Source organism: Pezoporus flaviventris, unplaced genomic scaffold, assembly GCF_033815535.1.
Source record: "Pezoporus flaviventris isolate CSIRO_AGI_PZ_B2104156 unplaced genomic scaffold, CSIRO_AGI_Pfla_v1 ptg000109l, whole genome shotgun sequence".
Classification (NCBI taxonomy): Eukaryota; Metazoa; Chordata; class Aves; order Psittaciformes; family Psittacidae; genus Pezoporus; species Pezoporus flaviventris.
In genome coordinates this window covers 18,553-37,417 of record NW_026892657.1, presented here as the reverse complement: position 1 = coordinate 37,417, position 18,865 = coordinate 18,553, and the positions used below count along the sequence as shown (strand labels likewise).

Here is an 18,865-nt window from a genome sequence, read left to right as displayed (position 1 = left end):
TAGCCTTATCACCCCTTTGGCTGTACAACTTCCCATGGAGCAAGGCCAAAAGAAATGCAGATGTAATTTTGCAGATGTGGAGCACCAGGACAACACTGTTGTCCTTCAGAGATGTGACTGTAAATAAATTTAAAATAGAAGAGGGAAAACCAAAAAGCTTGTTTGCAACTCGGCTGTTTTGTTGACGCTGGGTGCAAGGGGGGCCCTGACCAGTTCCTTTCCCAGGGGGTGCAGACCCCAGCTGGATATTGCTGAACGAGAAAATTGGCCAGTACTTTATCTCTATATTGACTCGTGGATGATGGCAAATGCCCTGTGGGGGTGGTTGCAGCAATGGAAGCAGAGCAACTGGCAACATGGAGGTAAACCCATCTGGGCTGCTGCACTGGCAACATGGCACCCCAGCGAGAGCTGAGTCAGAAAATCGGACTCATTTCTGGAACAACCTTATAGACACCTTTGAGGTTTAGGGGGACCTGTGTGCATCTGTGGGTGCTCAAAGCCAAGCCCTGGCATCCCCGGCTGCACCCCAGGACCCCCAGCACCAACCAAAGGGGTGCCTGGGCCTGGAGCACCATGAAGTTGGGGGGGAGTGAACCGGGCTTGGGGAGGAGGGGGGGGGGGGGCAAATCGGGCTTGGGAGGGTGAATCAGGTTGTCTGGGAGGAGATAAATCCATCTGGGAGGGGGCAAAGCGGGTTACGGGGACGAACTGGACCAGGATGGGGGGTTGAGTGGCGAACCGGGCTTGGACGGGGGCGAACCGAGCTGGGGGCTGGACTGGTCTTGGGGGTTGAACCGGTGTGGGGTGAACCCGAAGCTTACAGGGCTGACTGGCGAAAGGCAGAGCCCCGGGGACGGGGGTGTGTCGGTCCAAGGTGGGCGGGGCTGGGGCCGGGCGGGGCTGTCCCCGCGGTGTTCGGGCGGCCCCGATTCCGCCCCTACCTGGCGGCGAAACCGGAGCCCGATCCCAATCTCAGTCTGTCGGTCGCGGAGAGAGATGCCGTCGGGGGGTGTCGGCCGCGGGACCGGCGGGCGGCAGGGGAGTGGACGCCGTGCTTGGCGCTGGGGCGGGGCTGGGCGCTGGGCACCGCCCCCCCAACACCACTGCTGCCCCGATGATGCACTCTTGTCGCCGCTGCGCCGCCTGGCGGGGGCCGCCCTGCTCTGCGTCTCCGTCCCGCGCCTCTGCGGCGGCTGGAAACCCTGCCACCTCTACCAGTACCGCGTCACCGGCCGGCCCAACGGCACCGGGCCCTGCACATGCGGCTGGCACTACTCCCTGCCCGCCACCGGCCTCCTCCCGGTTAAATGTTTGATCAGGTTTGAACTTGGTTTCTGGGCAGCATCCCTTTGAAGCCAGGAAGGGGAGATCAGTACCGGAGGGGTGTCAGGCCCTTGGGGGGCCCTGTAACACAAACACTCGTGTCCCAGTGGCCCAGCACTGCTGCTAGAGTCACCACGCTGTCTGCTGGCTACACAGCAGCTGGAGAGGGCCAGAGAGACCCTGAAAGTACGAGCCAAAGGCAATGGCTCCAGCTCTGACGACAGCTCCTGCCACAGGAAAGCCTCCACCTGGGTGCATGGTGGGGGCTGCTGAGGGAAACACAGGCACCAGGCCCCCTCCCTAAAGCTGTGGTGGTGGGATGGTGACAGTTCTAACTTGGGTCCCCCTGTCCGTGAAAAGCTGGAAACCCTGTCTGAGGGGGCCTCCGCAGCCCTGGTACCATGCCCTCTGCAAGATCTTCAGCACCAGGGTCATCTGGAAGAAAAGTGTCATCCTCGGCTTCACAATGTGAGCAGGAAAGGGGGTGCTGGGGGGGATGGTCCTGCCACAGCCCCCTGATCCTGCTGTCCCACAGGTTCATCAGCTCTGGCATCCACCACTGCTTCACCTGCAGCCTGCCCCCCCCCCCAACCTACTTCTTTTCCTGCTACTTAGTACTGGTGGGCACCAAGGAGACTGCCTGACTCTTCTTCTTGACAGCTGAGCACTTTGAGCACCATGCTATCCTTCTGCTCTGCACCATCTTCACAGGCATCTCCTCCCTCCTGCTGCTGGCCCTCATCCAGTGTGAGGATGGACTGGGTATCCCTGCTCTCCTGGCTGGGGTTAGGAACACAATGCTTGGGGTGGTTTTGTGCAAGATTTGACCCCTGATGGTGCTTTTCCCCCTCACCCAGACCTGCTGGACCTCATCATCCTGACCTCGTCCGTGGTTGGCATCACCGCATCCCATGCCATCACCATGTTCAGCATCTTCTTTGCCAGCAAGGACTTCCTCACTGTGGTCAGGTAAGTGGGGAGCAACCACCCTCCCCACGCTACCCTGGGATGACCTAGGCAGTGTTTCCTGGGTCCCCTCTGAGCGCATTTCCTCTGCAAGGGTGCTGGGCTGGGCCTGGTCGTGGGAGCCAGTTTCATGAGCAAGGCATTGGCCCCCATCACTGCCATCCCCAACAGCTTCTCGCACCATGTTGTCTTCACCTTCTTTGGCATCCTTAGCATCATACTGCTGCCAGAAACCCAGGGCTGCAGCCTGCCCCAATCCCTGCAGGATAGCAAGAGCCAGTGCTGGTCCCCCCCCCTTCCACTGGCTGTCCCACAAGGACCACATGCCCCTGCTCATCCCCTGTGGCATCCCCCATGACTACACCCACCTCACCGCCTCCACCGAGAGGATGCTGGGCTCCCTGGCCACCCCCCACGAGATATAGCCGTGCCCCCCACCCCACACCAGGGTTTCTCCACTGCTGGGGGGGCTGAGCATGGTGCTGTGACCCCCATCGGTGGGTGCTTGTGGGGACGATGGGGTGCACCAGGACATGTGCAATGGCAGGGATAGGGGGAGCAGCACACACACCCCACAGTGGGGCCAGATCCTCCCCTAGGAGGAGCTGTGCTGGGAGTCCTGGGGTGGGGGTGATGCCCCCAGGGTGCTTTCGGCAGTGGCTTGCAGGCTGCCAATAAAAGAAGTGCCTTGTTTCTATGGGCAGCTGGTGAGTTCGGGGTCCCACATGGTGCCCCTGCCACCGGCCCTCTTCTCTGGGATCTTTTTTATGGGGGTGACCCGGGTTCCCCAGCTCTATGGAGCTTGTCCCTGGGGCATTCCCTCCAACAGGGCTGCCTGTGTCCCCAGCCTCTGCTTTCCTGGGGTTTGCTGGGCATGGGGTCCATGGTGTGTGCAGGCATGCAGACCCCCATGATAAGGTCTATCTTGGTGGACATGTGTGTGCAAAGCCCCTGCATCTTGTGCATGTCCATATGCAAAGATGCTGCAGCTGGGCATCCTGTGTCCATAAATGTGCAAGCCCCCCACACTGCTGGTTCCCCGTCTCAGCCACCCTGAGGTCAGTAGGGCAACCTCCCTCCCTAGCCCTCCCAATCACACTGCTATCCATAGAGGTTGGCCAGGTGCCAGAAGCATGTCCCCCATTCACTCATGTAGTGGTAGTCCTGGTCCTCATCCACCAGGCTGGAGACAATGGAGCTGAGGGGGCTGTGGCTGGAGCCTGAGCCCTCATAGTCATAGATGTTATAAAAATTTCACCTTGACCATGATCTGATTTAATTAATTTTTTTATTACAATTGATTAATATCAAGAGGCAATAAGCAAGCAGCGCTGGGTGCGCCGGGGAGTCTCCGTTCCACCCAAGACTCACACCGAGATTTCTGGGGTACAGTCTCTTATACTCCTCAGTCTTGGGTTTCAGCCAATCCTGTCATCTCCTTCACCCGAATATCGACGTGGTTCCTTTTCATTGTTCTCCTCCTGTTGCTGGGGTCTTATCTTCGGGTGAAGAAACTTCTTAAAAAGTTATTGAATTCCTTGGTAATGCATTAACAGGGGATGTCTATCACAAGCTTAACCACCATCTTAGCCCCCCTAAAGGAATTTATTTCTTATATAGTTACTTATTCAATACACAAGTTTCACCTCATCCTGTGACAGGATGTATCTCTTGATTACCTAACCCCCTTAAGGCATTCAAGCAGTTAAACAAAGTACCCCTTAAAGTAACAAATCGTTTGATTAAGAAGGATTATTCCTTTGTTTCTTCTCTTTCTTCATTGTATTGACAGGAAAATCTAATCATTCTTATACATTCTACACATGATACAATGATTTCAAGGATTTTCGATTCCACTCAAAGTACAATGATGACAAGGACTCCTAAGTTGCTGACACGAATCATTCCTATATATCTCACATAGATGAGGGCCGTGTTGTAGGGGGGCATGCTGGGGTCGCTGTTGGCTGCCTCCAGCCCCTGTGGGGACAGGGAGGCACCATCAGCCCTGCTGGGGATGGGGGACACGGGGCAAGTTGGGGTGCTGGGCCCCATCCCCACCTCATTGATGAAGTCCTCAATGTCAGAGGGGCTGCTGGGCAGCTTTCAGGGGGCCAGGGGGGTGGCAGAGCTGAGTGGGGAGTCCCTGCACACCTGCAGGTGGCTTGACCCAGGGCAAGAAGAGCTCAGGGTGCCAGAGCTGGTTGATGTTGTAGGCATCCTGTGGAGATGGAGGAGGTCAGGGGTGTGCAGCTGGGATGGACACCCCCCACCCTGGGACTTCTCCTTGGGTCCTGCTCACCTGATCCTCCTCACCCCCACCCTGCTCATCATAGGTGAGGATATTGTCGTGCATGTTGTCCTGTGATCACTGCAGCAGCCCCTTGCACAGAGCCTGCTGGTGCCTGTGCAACCACACGGCCCCCAGCCCCACCAGCACTGCGGGCACAGTGCCAGTGGGTGCCGGGGATACACGGGCTGGGGGGGCTGGGGATGGTGGGACATGGGGCTATGGGGGTGCTGGCGGGACTGGGAGATTGGGATAGGGTTGCAGGTAGGGATTTGGGGGATGATGGGGTGGGATAGGCAATGAGGGAAATGGTTCGGGTGTCTTGGAAGGGGTTTCTGGGTGGCAATGAGTAGTATGGGGTGTTCTGGACTAGGATGGGGTGATGGGAGATGTGGGTAGGGATAGGTTGGGTTGTTCTGGACCAGGATGGGGTGATAAAGGATGTGGTAGGGAGAAGCTGGAGTGGCCAGGACCAGGATGGGGTGATGAGTGGGGGATGAGGTGATGGAGCATGATGGTGGGGTTCAGGATGGGTGGCCAGGGCCAGCACTGCATGGTAAAGCACAGGGCTGGGGTGCCAGGTGGGGGCAGGTTGGAGGGGTAGGGGGGTGTCTCGCTCACCAAGGAGGAGAATGCTGCTGCTAAGGATGATCAGAAGGGCCCCAAGGGTGATGCTGACCCCTGTAGTGATGGCAGCCAGGACACTCTCCTCACAGGTGCCCTCCTGGCCACAGTTGCACATGGAGATGTTCAACAACTGCTGCTGCTCCTGCGGGGGGGTGTGAGTGTAGGGTGTGTGTGTGGGGGGGGGGGGTGTCCCCAAGTCCCGCAGCAGCAGGGGGAGTGAGTAGAACCCTTCAGGCAGCTCTGCCAGCACAGCCAGCACTTCATGGGTCACTGCAGGTGAGGTGTGGGGCTAAGCGGGGGTCCCCAGCTGCCCTATGCAGCAGGCCTCCATCCCCGGCCAGCCCTCACCACTGAAGCAGGTGATGTTCCAGTTGTGGGCAAGCTGCAGGTGCTGAGGGCTGAGCTGAAAGTGGAAGGAAGCACCGTGGGGAGACCAGTCATCGTCCATGGCCCCAGGAGCAGGATCCCACTATGGCCTGGCCACCTGCAGAGCAGCACAGCTGGCAGCTGCATCACTGGAGTGTGGTCATTCACTTCCAGGATCTTGATGGAGAGGGTGCCAGTGGCGGAGACCAGGGGCTCAACTGGGGGCACAGACCCCAGGTGTCAGGAGGCAATGGACAGAGGGGGGGACAGGGCGGGAGGGGGCTGCTCACCTTCATCACAGGCAAGGACCAGAGTGATATACCAACCACCCTGCAGGAAGGTCGAGTGGTGCAGCAGCTCCTGCTTGGTGCCGATAGTGCCAGTGTGGGGGTAAAGCTGCAGCCAGTCTGCTGGGTCATAGAGCAGTGTCTAGCTGTGGGTGCAGGGGGGGTGCATGATGTCACCCCCCCAAAACACCCGCAAATGCCCAAATGCATTGGGTGCGGGAGGTGATACAAGGGGACCGGGTGCCAAAACCCATGGCTTGGGGCTCACATGAGGGTCTGGAGCTGGCGTGTGTCAGGGTTACTGGTGGTACAGATGGTGACGGGGGTTCCTGGGGGGGTCCCCTCCAGCATGCTGACCTGCCAAGGTGTTCTTATGAAAGACAGGCACCTCACTGACATCCCACACCCACACAGTGGCCAGTGCGGAGGGCCTGGTGGGGGCCGTGGGCTCCAGTGGCCACTTGTTCTGCACCAACACTGTCAGCTTGAAGCAGTCCTGCACCTTGTGATACAGCAGCTGCCAAGAGGGGCCATGGTACCTCCCTCCCCGACCCACACAGCTGTCCTGCACCCACCTTGGTTATGAAGAACGCACCATTGCTGGTATAGGGGGCAGTGCGGGTGGTGAAGGCACCCTTAGGGTTGCCCTCCAGGATGGTGAATTTGGCCAGCTAGTTGGGCGAGCATGCACAAAAATTTTGCCCACATCCACACCAACTGCCTGCTCCTCCACCTTCATGGAGAACTGGGGGAGAGCGGTGTGGGGATGGTGTCTGACCCCTTGGGATGCTGCTGCCCCCTGCAGGTTACCCCACCCCAGACACTACCTCTTTTTGGTGAACTCAGGAGGGTTGTTGTTTATGTCCTCTAGGTAGATGACAGCCATGGCAGTGGTGGTGAGCCCATCCCCAGACATATCAGCTGCCTGCAGCATCAGGTTGTACACCCTAATGGTCTGCAGGAAAAGAGGGGGGCTGGTGCTGAGCCCCTCCAGCCACCCTGGGAGCCCAAAGGTCCCCCAGAGGCCACCCACCGCGTCCCCATGCCTGGGTCTCCTCATGGCTGGAGTTGTGGTTCCAGCAGCTCCCAGTCCCCAGTCACGGCGCCGCCCCAGTGCTGCCTGTGACCCTGTGCCCACTACAGGGCCGGGCCATACAGTGCAGATCTCACCAGTGGTGGCATTGATGCTGAACATGCCCCTAGCATTCTGCTTCAGGATGGAGTACCAAAGCACCGTGTTGTCCATGTCAGGGTCATCAGCACCAGTGGCATCCGCCGTCATCATGCAGGTCCCTGTGGGCACAGGAGCACCCCAGTAGGTGCCAGCATTGGGGCTGGCTCAGCCCTCCCTGCCTTGGCACCCCCTGGCTGGACCCACCTGGCTCAGCTCCCTCCACCATGCACCCCGTGAAGACATCCTGCTGGAAGAGTGGCCGGTAGTTGTTCTGGTCCACCACAATGATCTCCAGGTCGGTGGGGTCCTCCAGCATCACGCCACTCAGGTCCAGTGCAAAGGCTTTCAGCTGTGGGCACAGAGTGGGTGGGTTGGGTCTGACTCAGGGGCTGGAGAGGGGTCTGCGAGTGGGCGGGCAGCATCCTTACCCAGAAGCAGTTGTTCTCCTGGTCCAGCATGGCGTTGAGGAACACCTTCAACTTGTCAGTGGAGAAGATGCCCAGGGGCTCCTTTGTCCACCCCAGGCCCCTTGATGCTGTAGATTCCCCCTCCCCCCCCCCCGGGTTGTTGCTTGTCTGACTTGATCTGGGGAAAGCAGGGCTGGCGGTCCTGGGGCTGGGGAGTCTGTCCTCCGCCTGGGATCCCTCTGCCCTGAGTCTCCACTCCTTGGGTGCCCCCATGCAATCCCCTTGCCCAGGGTGTCCCCTACCCCAGTGCCTGGAAGAGAAGGTGGTGGGCTCCCTGCCTACCTGCACCTGGAAGTGGGGGATGAGCTTGCGGTTCTCTGAGATGCTGATGGGGGGGACCACCCAGGCCCTCCTCACTCACCATGGATTCTCATGCTGCTGCCAGGCCTGGGGGCTGCCTGGGACTGCAGCACTCAGCTGGGCTGTGCTGTGCTGGAACCCTGCAGGGGGACACGGTGCTGCTGGTGACCCCGAAACCTCCCGAGTGGGCTGCAATGCTGGGGTAGTGAGCAGGGACTTGCATAGTGCTGGGGTGCACAGGGCTGGGGTGCACAGGGCTGGGGCCCCCTGATGGGGTTGGTTATGGAGAAGAAGATGTCACTCAGCTCCCCTGGGAGCTTCGTGTCAGTAGTCCCCTGACATCATGATGTGATGGTGAGGGGCATCCCACAAGCAACACCGGTGGTGCCCTGGGTATGGCCCCATGCTGTGGCTGGGCTGTGACATGCAAGGGTGGAAGGGTCAGGGATTGGCTGCAGGGGTGGCATGGCTGGGGCACAGATCTGGGGCACTGGGGGAGACAGGGAACTTGGGATGCTGAAGTGGAGCTGGGGGCTGTGAGGGAGAAGATTAGGAACAGAGACTGGGGGAGCAGGAGCTATGGGGGGCTGCAGTGGGGGTCAGGGAGATGTGGGGGCTCGCATGGGTGTAGGGGCTGTGAGGGACTGGGGGGATCAGGGAATTAGGGGGTGTCATGGGGGTCTGGAGCTGTGGGGATCAGGGTTGGGGCCAGGGAGATGGGGGCTGGGAGGGGGGCAGGGAGATGGGCATGCAGCTTACACACACATACCCACACCCACACACCCCCCAGCTTCATGCATCACTGTCAGGGTGCATCTTCGTCCTGGCCCTTGGGACATGTGCTGTCCTCTCCCAGGGATGGAGCAGACCTGAGCAGCATCAGGCCTTACCCCATGTCTGCACCCACCTGCATCTGCACCTATCTTGGCTATACCACTGGGTGCCAAGGTGCACCAGGGTGCCCCAAGTCCCCTGTGTGAGCTGTGCCCGGGGCAGGGGAGCAGGGCTGGGGGTGGCTGAGCTGGAGGTCCCTGGGGAGCTGCCTGCCAGGGCTGGGCAGGACAAGGGGTTTGTTCTGAGGTTGTGACAGGAGCTGCCCCATAGCCTCCAGCTCTCCCTCTGCCCTCCCTAGGAGAGACGGCCCCTCCTAGGAGAGACACCTCCCCTTACCCGGGAGGCCACGGGAGCTCGGGGCTATGGTGAAGGTGAGGGGTTGTGATGGGGGACCTGCCATGGGGGTCTGGGCAGTGCCTTGTCACTGCCAGACTCAGTGATGGTAAGACCTGAGCAGCCGGGAGCGCAGAGCCAAGCAGCAAGGTGCCAAATGCTGGAGCCACAGGGGGATGTATGCAGCACCCTTTCGTGCCCCTGACAGATGCAGGGCAGGGTGAGAACAACCCATGGCCTTGGAACCTCCATCCATCCCTGAGGTTCAGGCTGTGTTAGTGTCCCATGGCTGCATCCAGTGGTGAGGGGATGGAGCAGGTCTACAGGTTCATTCAGTGGCACCAGGTCACCAAAACCCATCTTTGTCCATCTTGGCTCCCAGCCTGGGCTCTGGGGCACCATACCTTTAATGAGGCTTCTAATTAACAGGTCCTATCTATAGGGATGAACAGTGGTGGGGGAGTGGAGGTGGGAGTTATGGGGTCTAGCACAGATGGCAGCTCCAAAGTGGGGGGACCACCGTCCTGGCCCCCAAGGAGAAAACTTGGCACAGCCAGGTCACAGCATTGTTTTGATTCTCCTTACCATCCTGCAGGGAGCGGGGAAAGAAGGGGGGTTGTGAACGGCTTCCCCTCCTCCCTGGCAGAGCATGAGCCTCACAAAGTCCTTGGTCAGGGTAAACATCACTTAGCAACAACCGAAAACATCGGTATCACCAGCACTGTTCCCAGGCTGGAAGTCAAAACACAGCACTGCACCAGCTACCATAAAGGAGAAAAATGACTGCTACTGCTGAACCCAGGACACAGTCCAATGCTCCTTTTGGTGTTGCACACAATCCATGATGAACAATGATGAATGGAAGAGAAAAAAAATTAAGCATCAAGTAGAAGCAGGGAAATACTTCAGGAAACTTTAAATAAGAATAAAATAACTCAGTTGCAAAAGAATTTGCAATAGGACAAGAAAAGGGGGGATTGAAGAATGGGGTTGATTGAAGAATAGGGTTGTAAATGAGTAACCTCAAGGATGTTAGGCTTCCTTAGCAACTATAAAGAAAAGGAAATTACTAAGATAAGCTTTGCCAGAAACGCCTGGTGGTTACTGAGATGACTGATATGACAAAGATCCTAAAACAAAATGATGAAGAAATAACCACTAGGGGTCTGAAAGCCCACTACCACATTTTTGTGTGCATACAGGAAGCATTCTCTAAAAGTATGATGTAACGTATGTAATCTAAAGAATATGTATGTTTGAGGACAATTTAATCACAGCCTGGTTGATGCTTGGAGGAGACATGCTTGGAGGAGTGATCCCCCATGTCTCCCGGAGCCGCAATAAAGAATACCTGCTTGTCAAAACTTTGTTGCCGAGATCCTGGAGATTTCTATGAATCAGAACATTTCAGTTTGTTCAGTGCAGTGCATATTTCATACGCTTAGCTTCCCAACTGGCAGATGCCTGGAAACCCTGCAAGCTGTTGGGTATTGTATCTCTCCTTCTTTGTTTGTTTGTTGGTTGGTAGATTTTTTTGGTTGTCATTTTTATTGGATTTTTTTTTTCTTCTTTTCTTTTTCCAAATTGCTCACTCACACAAAAGCGAACCCCCAGTCCCTGACAATAGGGGTCTATCAATAGATTAATGTTTTCACAGCTGTATATAGTGAAGTGCTCTAGCCAGGGCTTTTATGGCAAGTAATCTTCTCATGCTGAGACTGACAAAGGGAGCTGTGTGGGATGTATGGGTTACAGGAGCTGGCAGCAGGAGGACGTTGCAGCCATGGGCTTTTCTCCCCCCTTCCAAAGGTTGCAATTAGCTTGTTGTTTATCCATATGCAAGCTGTTGTCCTGGATGGGAACCGAATTGGCTGTGGCCATCCCTTCTGAAAGCCACCAGCGTCTCCTGGTCCCTCCTCCCTGTGCTCCCTGTGTCTTTGCCATCTGCTAGCAGCTCACTGCTGGTTGCCAGCACCCTCACAGGGCTGTGGGCATCGGGGGCAGCTGCCACTGTCACCCTTTGTTATGACCAGAGGCCTTGGCTGTTGATGCCCCTGTGGAGGGGACCAGGAATGGCTCCACTTTGCTCACATTCATCCAGTGAACCAGTGGGGAGGTGCTTGATCACTACTGAGCTGCCAGGTTTGTCTTGGAGGTTTCCTGGGTGCTTCCTTGCTGCTGCCCATGGGTGCTGTGCCATTGGTGAGGGTGGGTGCTGTGGACTTGGGTCCACCTCTCTGGGCCAGATCCTTCATGGAGGTGATGTTGCATATGTACCTCTTGTGTGTGGTTGTCGCCTCTGTTTCATCCACCCATGTATTTTGAAACAGCTGGTGCAAATGTACCATGTGTAGCTCCTGAGGCTAGAGGTAGGCACGTGCCAGGCATGGCTGGCATTCCTGGAAATAGACAGTATGGATGCTGGTGGGGATATGACTGCCTGGCCCAGGGAATCCTGTCTCTGTTCGTCTCAGGCAGCCACCCTGGTTTCTTCCTTTTCTATCCTGATCAGACTTCAGCTTAAAACAGTTTGTTATTTGTCCTCAATGCTCCTACACTTCCAGAACACCTCCTCCCAATGGTACATTTTTTCATCTGTTTTCTTGTCTGTGCTGCATCCCAACCTCATATACTGCTGCCTCCCACAGGTCTCTTGATGGTGAACCTTACCTCCAACATACCAGTTCCATCTCCCATCAGCAGCTTGCTGCTGTGGGTGCAGGACATGCTGTGTAGTGCTGAAGCCTCATAGGTTGCCTTCATCAGGACAGCAAGTCACTGATTCAGGGTCAAACTGTTACTTGGAACTTAGGGTGAAATTCAAGTTGACAGAGAGCTGAAGATTAGTTGACGAGGCTGGCTGGCTACCATGGGATGGCTGGCTTGTGGGATGCTGTCCTGGGTTCAGCAGTAGCAGTCATGTTTCTCCTTCTTGGTAGCAGGTGCGGTGCAGTGTTTTGACTTTCGGCCTGGGAACAGAACTGATAGCGATGTTTTGGTTTGGCCAAGGACTTTGTGAGCCTCATGCTCTGCCAGGGAGGAGGGGAAGCCGGGAGGAAGCAGAGACAGGACAGCTGACCGAAACTGACCAAAGAGGTATTCCATACCACAGCACGTCATGCCCAGGATGTAACTGGGAGTTAGCTGGAAGGGCTGGGAGACTGCAGGGTTGGAGGAGGTATCGGTCGGAGCTTGGTCGGGCTTGGGGGGCGAGTTATCGGTCGGCTGGTGCTGAGGTGTTGTATTCTCTTCCCTTGTTATTTCCTTTATCATTATTATCATTGGTGGTAGCAGTAGTGATCTGTGTTATACCTTAGTTACTAAACTGTTTTTATCTCAACCCGTGGGAGTTGCATTCTTTTCGATTCTCCTCTCTGTCCCTCTGGGAGTAGGGGGAGGGAAAGAAGGGGGGGGTGAGTGGACGAGTTACCTGACTGGGTTTAAACCACGACAGATGCTTTGGGCTTTGTCACCTCTGCCTGGGTCTTTGCTCACCTCAGGAATCTTGCCCTTAGCCCCATGATCTCTCCTGTCAATAGACATCTCCCAGGCAGGCAGAGTAGGTATGTTGAAGGGAGCCTGAACTAGATTTGCTGCTTTTCTTCTATCTGGAACATCAGTCCTCAGGTTTTCTGGCACAATCCACCTTTGGTAAACTCACACTGCATTTTTTCCTATTTTCCATTTGCCTCTGCTTCTTCCAGAAACTCTTCCAAAGCCCTCACAGTGCTGCAGTCGTGTATATTCCAGTTATGATTTCTGTTTCAGCATGTTCCTCTCATCTCTTCAGTGTCCTGCCCAAGTAATTCAAGTTTCTCCATTTTGTTACCCAGGCTGCTTTCATTACTGTATAAACTGCTTCTCATTGATCACATCCAGTTACTTAGTCAACTCAGTATATCACATTCTCATATGTATTTATATCTCCTTCCTTCTTCCTTTGTTTGCTTCTCTTCCCCCACTATGTAACTGTTTAATCAGAGCAGCAGCGGCCAGCTATCATCTTCCTTGCAGTCCCCCAACTGTGATTTTTGCAAATCCAGGGAAATCTTTAATAGGCTGTTGCACAGCCCTTGATGAAACAAGTGCTCCTGCCACTTGCAAAATATCACCAATAATATCTGCAGCCTGAAGGAGGGAGTCACCAGGAAGAGGATCTGCTATTAAATATTTTGCTAATGGAATATTAGTGATAAACACAGTGATTCTGCTTCCTGGATCCTGCCTGCTTACGCTCCCATGGGTGATGTCTGAGACCTCAGCACTGGCTGCTCTCTGACTAATGTGAATGAGGAGGTGAAGGTTTTCATGCTGAAACCTTGCAGGTGGCTGCTTTGTGTCATGCTCATTAGCAGTGTGATGACTCCAGGCAGGGTCTGTGAGCTTTGCTGTCTTCCCCCATCTCCAAACCCCATGGGAGAGGTCTCTGGTGTTTGCTGGGGCTGGCCTGGCTTCCAGCAGGTAGGAAGGCAAGGAGGGAGTTGGTTGCAGCAGCATTGGAGAAAAACTGAGAAAACATGAAGCTTCTTCTGCCCCAGTGCTTGCTCTGTGCTGTCTGTTGGTGGCTGGGCTCAGGCTCAGGGCTGCAGGGTAAGAGCCACTTGACTGCACCATGCATGTTGTTTATCAAGGCACTTTTGGGGTGAGAGGCCTATTTACTTCCCTTATCTTGCATGCTTAGTGACTTCCTGGTTGGAACTGTGGTCTTCCACCCCCAGAGCCTGAGGCACTACAGCACTGCTGGCCACCCTTTCACCCCTCCATTGATGTGTCCCTGTTGAAGATGCTGCAGGCTTTGAGCCTGCTCTCCTCATGCTATGCTTCTCACATGCACTGCCCCATGGCATCTTACCTGGCTCAGTCCTTCAGGTCCTTCACAGAGAGCATCTCACCCTTGCGCAGTTGCACAACAGTGCTGACTGGCTGGCCCCAGACCGTGTCTGGAGGCCCAATCACAGCTACATCTGCAGAGAGAGCAGGAGACTCAGCATGAGAAACCTGTGCAATTTTGAGGGTCAGGATCGGAGTAGAAGAGGGGTTAAGCACTGCTGACAGGGGAAGAGCAGTTCCTGGAGGAAGATGCTGTGAGAAATGGTCTCTAGACAAAAAACTTATTGTAAAAGTTCAGGATAGACACAGCAGTGAAGCAGATATTTAATAGCGGTTTTACAAAAATGGATGTCCTAGCAAGTAGGCACACCCAGCAAAAGCAGAACTTTGATTTCTGTCTCCTATCCCACCTCCATGTTCCCTCCCTTGTTTTCCCATTGGTTGGGTACTCAAAGGTCTGCAGCCTATCTGACGCATATAACCTACACGCTAACTGTCCCACCTCTGGTTATATCACCCCCTACTCGATTTTGTACGCCCCTTCCTAGTATTTATTTGTCTCCTTTTATGGTTAGATTTCATAACTCTCTGGCAGACATATGGTACCCCAACAGCCGTGGTTTAAGCCCAGCCGGGAACTCAGAGCCACGCAAACGTTCGCTCACTCCCCCCCCCCCCTTCTTCTTTCCCCCGCTCCCGGAGGGATGGGGCGGAGAATCGAAAGAATGTAACTCCCACGGGTTGAGGTAAGAACAGTCCAGTAACTTAGGTATAACACAAAACCACTACAGCTACCACCAATAATAATGATGATAAGGGAAATAACAAGGGAAGAGAATACAACCACTCACTACCTGCCGACCGATACCCAGCCCGACCTGAGAAGCGATCTAGCCCTTCCGGGTAACTGCTCCCATACTGGGCATGACGTGCTGTGGTATGGAATACCTCTTTGGTTAGTTTGGGTCAGGCGTCCTGTTTCTGCTCCCTCCCGGCTTCCACTCCTCCCTGGCAGAGCATGAGACTCAGAAAGTTCTCGATAGGAGTAAACATTACTTAGCAACAACGAAAAACATTGGCGTTATCAGCGCTGTTCCCAGGATGAATGTCAAAACCACAGCACTGCACCAGCTACTAAGAAGGAGAAAAATAACTGCTACTGCTGAACCCAGGAGAGTATCCACCCCTTATTCCATACCATTCACGTCATGCTCAGATCCCACATTTTCCAATATACCATCACTCTTGCCTCATATATATATATATATATATATATATACATCCACACATGCACAAAGAAAGAGATATCATTCCTTAGTGCATGGACCAATCCCTATAAAGCTGCTGAGTCCATCTGGTCCATGATGTCAGGCTCCATCTCCTGTAACAGTCTTTCAGAGCAGGAGAGAGAGTGTGCAGCCTTGGATTGCTGCCTGCTGATGACACCGTGGAACTTAGAATCATAGAATCATAGAATAGTTAGTGTTGGAAAAGACCTTAAGATCATCTAGTTCCAACCCCCTGCCATGGACAGGGACACCTCACACTAAACCATGTCACCCAAGCCTCTGACCAACCTGGCCTTGAACACCTCTGGTGATGGAGCATTCACCACTTCCTTGGGCAACCCATTCCAGTGACTCACCACCCTTACACCCCCAAGTCCTTCTCCGCAGGGCTTCTCTGAATCTCTTCTCTGCCCAACCTGTAGCTGTGCCTGGGATTGCTCCGACCCAAGTGTAGGACCTTGCACTTGTTATGGTTAAACTTCATAAGGTTGGCATCAGCCCCCCTCAAAAGTGTGTCGAGGTCCCTCTGGATGGCATTCCTTCCCTCCAGCATATCAACCGATCCACACAGCTTGGTGTCATCGGCAAACTTGCTGAGGGCGCACTCAATCCCACTGTCCATGTCAGCGACGAAGATGTTGAACAAGACCTGTACCAACACCAATCGCCGAGGGATACCATTCGTTACTGGTCTCCAGCCAGACATTGAGCCATTGACCACAACTCTTTGTGTGCGGCCATCCAGGCAGTTCTTTACCCACGGAGTGGTCCATCCATCGAATTGATGTCTCTCCAATTTAGAGACAAGGATGTTGTGTGGGACAGTGTCAAATGCTTTACACAAGTCCAGGTAGATGACATCAACTGCTCTACCCCTGTCCATCAGTTCTGTAGCCCATCATAGAAGGCCACCAAAATGGTCAGGCAGGACTTTCCCTTAGTGAAGCCATGCTGGCTGTCACCAAGCACCTTGTTGTTTTTCATGTGCCTTAGCATGCCTTCCAGGAGAATCTGCTCCAAGATTTTGCCAGGCCCAGAGGTGAGACTGACTGGTCTGTAATTCCCTGGGTCATCCATTTTCCCCTTCTTGAAAATGGGGGTTATATTTCCCTTTTTCCAGTCGTCGGGAACTTCACCTGACTGCCATGCTTTTTCAAATATGATGGACAGTGGCTCATCAACTTCATTTGCCAGCTCCTTCAGGACACATGGATGGATTTCATCAGAACCGTGACTTGGTTCACGTCCTTTGGGCGTCCAGGCCGGCTGAAATTGGCTCTGCGGTTTGGACAATAACCAAGCCTCCAGGGAGCATGCGTAACGACTAGGTGTGAAAAGTGTATCCTTTGTCCCCTTCACCAGGCTGGCAGTCTTAGTTCTCCCAGTATGAGGGACAAGGAGTGAGTGGATTCCTCTCTGGTCCCATCATGGCTGGTCTTGGTGTTCAACCTTTTTCTGTATCCTTGCCTGTGCCAGGAGAACCTGGGAGACCAGGGTGTTCATGTTTGCTGTTGTGAGGCATGGGTGAAAGCTACTCTCCTGCCAGCACAGTCCTTGTTTCTACTTGATTTTTGCAACTTCACACCTGAGTCCTTCTGAGCTGCGGGTTCAACCTGCATGTTTTCAACCTCCCTCCTCCCATGATATGCTTGTTGGACCTCCATTGGGTCGCAGAGGCTGTTGCTGCTGTAGTATGTCTTGGAGATGTTTGCCAAAGGGCCCTAGACATGGTGGGGAGATGCTGAAGCACAGAGGCCAGAAGATAAAGGGAGTCTGCCCCAGAGTGCTTCCAGACAAAGGGAGGAGGCACCAGCTGCCTTGTGCTTAGCACAAGGAAGCAATTAGAGATTCTTGGGCAGCATGAACATTTGTAGTCACAGCACATCACAGCCTTGCTGACCTTGATTTTCAAGTGAGGCTTATGAAAAACAAACTGAAGGTGGGCCACTAATTGAATCCTTGACTGGTTCTCTGCCTGCCCCCGAGCACCAAATCAGAACAGGCATTGTGAGGGCATGTCAGGAGCCTTTCTCTAATGAAGAGACTGTCAAGGCCTGATTGGAGAAAACCCAAGTGTCAGATCCTGTTTTGTTCTTGATCCCAAGAGTGAAATTAAGATGCAAAAGAGGTCAAGTACCGTAATCGATCAGTTGGTTTATTGACAAAAGACAATTTCTATAAATAAGGGAAATTATTGTAATAAAGGGAATAGCAATAGGACAGATTGGATAAAAGGATGAAAATTAAACAAGAATTCAGGGTGCAGAGAGAGAGAGAGTCACCACTGTGGATCCAGTGGTGTCCTGGGATCTGTCATCATTGTCGGAGGTGGTGGGAGTCCTTCAGGGTTCATAGTCGGTATCCGAGCAGAGTGTCCCACAAGAGTCCATAGTAGTTGTCGGAGGTGGGTGTCCTCCCAAAGGTGTCCTTCTGGACCTGTCCCCTTGAAGGTACCCTTGGAGGTGTCCTGATGAAGTTGCCCTCATGGCGATGTCTCATGGGGGATGTCCCTCAGGGTCCATAGTAATCATTGTTAGAGAGTGTCCTCACGGAGGTGTCCTTCTGGAGTCATCCTCATGGAATGGCCCCCTTTCATGATTACCTTTTTCCCCTTTTATAATGAGTTGGGGGAAGTACCTCTGTTCTTCATGTCACATATTGCACGTTCCTGGTAGACCAGTTTCCCTGGTCTTGCAGCCACCTCTTTAACTGTGCATGTCTGCAGCAATTCTTGGGATAATGGGCAGCAATTCCTCACACCAGTCCTCGAGGTAATGGGTGGAAGAGTCTGACCTCAGCTCTTTCCCGCGCATCTGTCGCAGTCGCTCTCTCACTCCCCCCCTTTTCTTCCCTTCCCCCCCTCCCCCCCTCCCGGAGGAGAATCGAAAGAATGTAACTCCCATGGGTTGAGATAACAACTAAGGTATAACACAAATCACTACTGCTACCACCAATAATAATAATGATAAGGGAAATAACAAGGGAAGAGAATATGATACCACCTGCCGAAATGAGCCCGACCGAGCAGTGAGTGCCCTTCCGGGTAACTCCCAGTTACATCCTGGGCATGACGTGCGGTGGTATGGAATACTTCTTTGGTCAGTTTGGGTCAGGTGTCCTGTCTCTGCTTCCTCCCGGCTTTCCCTCCTCCCTGGCAGAGCATGAGGTTCAGAAAGTCCTTGGTCAAACTAAACATTTGAGCAGTAACTAAAAACATTGGTGTTATCAGCTCTGTTCCCAGGCCGAAAGTCAAAACCACAGCGCTGCACCAGCTACTAAGAAGGAGAAAAATGACTCCTACTGCTGAACCCAGGACAGTATCCCCCAGGCAATGGACGGTGGAGTCCCATTCCAGCTCCTCACACCCTTCTCTGAGGCAATGGACATTGGAGTCTTAACTCCTCCTACCCATCTCTGAGACAATGGATTGGTGGAATTCCATCTCAGCTTCTCATACCATTCTTTGAGACAATGAACAGTGGAGTCTGATTTCAGATCAGTCTCTCACAGAGACCTGAGGGAGTGGGAAGATATGCTGACATCTTGGCTCGTTTATTATCTTCTGAAGCCTGCAAACAAGAGGGTATGAACAGCAGCATGGAGAGTTGTTGGAGTTTCTGGTGATTTTCATAACTCACAAAGAGTTATAAAGCAGCTATGTTTATTGCGGCGCCGGGTGCAAGGGGGATTGCTCCTTCTAACTCGCACACCGAGAGCTCAACAAGCTGGATATTTATTACACACAAACATACGTATTCATCAGATTTCACAAGCAT

The 18,865-nt window shown here is 54.0% G+C and overlaps 2 pseudogenes; one reads left to right on the top strand and one right to left on the bottom strand.

The window, feature by feature from the left end:
- Positions 1-1,326: 1,326 nt before the first annotated feature.
- LOC133281905 (putative solute carrier family 22 member 31) lies at positions 1,327-2,974 on the top strand (annotated as a pseudogene).
- Positions 2,975-3,324: 350 nt separating this feature from the next.
- Positions 3,325-16,753, bottom strand: LOC133281908 (cadherin-15-like; annotated as a pseudogene).
- Positions 16,754-18,865: the final 2,112 nt, after the last annotated feature.